This window comes from Salvelinus sp. IW2-2015, unplaced genomic scaffold (genome assembly GCF_002910315.2).
Source record: "Salvelinus sp. IW2-2015 unplaced genomic scaffold, ASM291031v2 Un_scaffold3081, whole genome shotgun sequence".
NCBI lineage: Eukaryota > Metazoa > Chordata > Actinopteri > Salmoniformes > Salmonidae > Salvelinus > Salvelinus sp. IW2-2015.
The window spans coordinates 53,047-56,372 of record NW_019944372.1 but is presented as its reverse complement, the minus strand read 5'-3'; positions in this window follow the sequence as shown (position 1 = coordinate 56,372).

Genomic DNA, 3,326 nt, shown 5'->3' with positions numbered 1-3,326 from the left:
GTGTGTCTATCCGTCCGTCTCTCGGTCTGCCTTGTTTTACTTCTTTGTCTGTGCTTCTCTCTCTCGATCACTCTCTGTATGTCTGTCTGCCCCGCTCTCTCTGTCTGCCCTGCGCTTTCTCTCTCTGTCTACCTCTATCTCTCTCCCTGTCTACCTCGCTCTGTATCCCTCTCTCTCTCTCTGTATGCCTCTCTCTCTCTCTCTCTCTCGGTCTGCCTCTCTCTCTCTGTCTGCCTTTCTCTCTCTCCAACATCTGGACTGAGGTATAGACCTGTCAAGTCTGCACACCTCTAATTGAGAAGGTATGCTTCAGAATAGTCTGTCTACCTCCATCTCTTTCCCTCTGTCTACCTTGCTCTGTCTGCCTCTCTCTCTATCTCCTCTCTCTCTCTCCAACATCTGGACTGAGAGGTATAGACCTGTCAAGCCTCTAATTGAGAAGCTTCAGAATAGTCTGTTTATGTCTATGAACATCATTGTGTTTCAGTCTTACAGACAGCAGCATTTAGCATTTTCTAAGTGTCAGAAAAGGTGGATCGCCTACGGTGACTTTAACAAATAGAGAGAATCAACTGCCTTGTGGGTTTTTGATGTATTTGTCTTTGTTACTAGACACTGTGTGGCCTTGAATGTCTCCTCTCACTGGCCGGCAACACATCCATTTATCTTCCAGCCAGACAGAGTGAGATAGCAACACTTGTGAGGTTTAGTCCTACGCCTTGTGCAGAGTTGCTCCTCATTCCTATGGAATGTAAAAACAACAGCAGTAGCATACAGATACAATAGCCTACTGATTGCTGTGAGGACGTTCGACTCATAGGTTGTCTATAACTTATTTATATTTTGAATATATTTTGGAGAAAAAAAATGAATTTAGCTGAAAACACCCAAAGGACAAACATGTGGATAATTCTCTATGGACTGTAGGTTAAAGTAGGTCTAACCACATGAGACATCTTTCCATTCAAACTAAGACATAGACCGTTCCGCGTGTCAGTCCAAGGACAGGACTCATAAATAATTTCACAGCTGCAATAGAATGGTTGACACAGGACTGGGACTAGAAACACAGCAGTCCTGCACTGTCTGACATGCTATAAATGATGCTTTAAAATCGGGAATGTAAAATAATGATGATGATAACCCACATGTCAAACTATGCACGCAGGCAATTACGCAACGATCACGACGCCAGCAATTTGAGTTCCATATTCTCTACACATGCGCAGAGCTCCTAGTCCCCGATTCTCTCTCTCTCTCACACACACACACACACACACACACGCCTGTGTCTGAAATCGGCTTCAGGCAGGCTGTCACACGACAATCGTTACGCCCACCCTCCAAGGTCTCCTGGGACTGCAAGGGAAACATGTATATCCCCCTGTCGAACCGCTAATCCGGGGATAAAAACACATCTCGACCCGGTCGGAGCTAGCAAACTAACATGTACACCAAATCGGCATTTCCTAGCAAATTTGCTGCTAAATTATTACCAACGAGAGATTAAATCCGTGTCCTCACGGCTACTTCTAGTGGTATTGGATGTTACCTAAACTACAGCATCATCGTAGCCTACGGTAGGCTATAGGCTACATCCCCGCTTCAGCGTGTGAGGGACGGTAAAAGTCGCAATAATCATCCGCTATTTAAATTGATAGGCCACCGGTATTGTTACCGTTATTTCAAATCATCTTCCATAAGACCTAAATCAAACTGTATTCATGTCAAATCACAACAGGGAATCATATCCTGCCACATAACGGGAAAGGATTGGCTCTTTTGACCGAAGTGGAAGGGTAKCAGCGCACCGCCGTTGCGCAGAACAGATTGCTGGAATTAGATGAAACGTTAACTACCGGGGACTCACTACACATGCATAACCACAATTCTCTATTCTGTAAACTCAACAACAACAAAAATGCATCCTATATTTATCAAGTAGTTGAGGTTAGCCTAATATCACAACGCGCTATTTCTCCGTTATCCATGAAGACATGCTTTATCAGAAATGATTAGATAATCCTTACTCGAGCACTATTCACATACCGTGTGGTGCAGTTTCCGTTAAATCAGATGGATATTATCTGGGGTTGAAATGAACCGTTTTCCTCTGGTGTCCTTCTCGCTTGCTGGCAGTCTGCTCGCTAACCTGCCGGTGTTACTAGCATTTGTGTCCCTTGGAGGGAGGTAGAGAGAAGGGGTGGGAGGGAGAAGAGAAGGGGTGATGATGGAAGAGAGATTTATATATATATAATTTTTTTTTAAAGGGAAATGAGGATCTATGGCCTCTAGTGGCCGGTAGATTTCCAGTGACTGCAAAGGTGTACAGCCGAGGTAACAGCCCAAATAATGGAGGTTCTTAATAGGATGTTGGGTCACCACGTCACGTCAGAACAACTTCAATGCACGGCCCCGTGAAAGATCAGGAGAAAAAAATATGGAAAAAAAAATGTTATAATAATAATCTTCACAAAAGTAGTGCACTGGGCCTTTACTAGTCTAGTATTAGCAGACCGATATAGCCTTCGGTAGTGCAGGCCCCCAAAAAATTACATTCTGCCCGYCAAAGAAGAAAATGCAGCAACCCGACCCCACACATCGACCGCGGCCATGTTTCAATGCACCTTGGCATAGATTCTAACAGTCGGCGAAAGTCTAGTGGAGACATACAACTACCCATTCTTCCACAGAGAAAATTCCATCATTTTTGTGTTTTCTTGAGATGGTTGTGGAAAGACGCTGTCTCAGAGCGCTGCTTCAGAATCTACCATAAGTGTTAAATGGCGTTGAGATTGGTGACTGAGACACATTCCTCTATGTTCCATTTGACCCCTCGTTCACGTACTGGAGATGCTGGTGACTGAGACACATCCTCTATGTTCCTTTGAGAGCCCTCTTTCAGTCACTGAGATCTGGTGACTGAGACACATCCTCTATGTTCCTTTGAGAGCCATCTTTCAGTCACTGAGATCTCTTCTTCTAGCCATAATGGGCAACTGGGCATTTTTATACATGACCCTAAGCATGATGGGATGTTAACATGACCCTAAGCATGATGGGACGTAAACATGACCCTGAGCATGATGGGATGTTAACATGACCCTAAACATGATGGGATGTTAACATGACCCTAAGCATGATGGGATGTTAACATGACCCTAAGCATGGTGGGACGTTAACATGACCCTAAGCATGATGGGATGTTAACATGACCCTAAACATGATGGGATGTTAACATGACCCTAAGCATGATGGGATGTTAACATGACCCTAAGCATGATGGGATGTTAACATGACCCTAAGCATGATGGGACGTTAACATG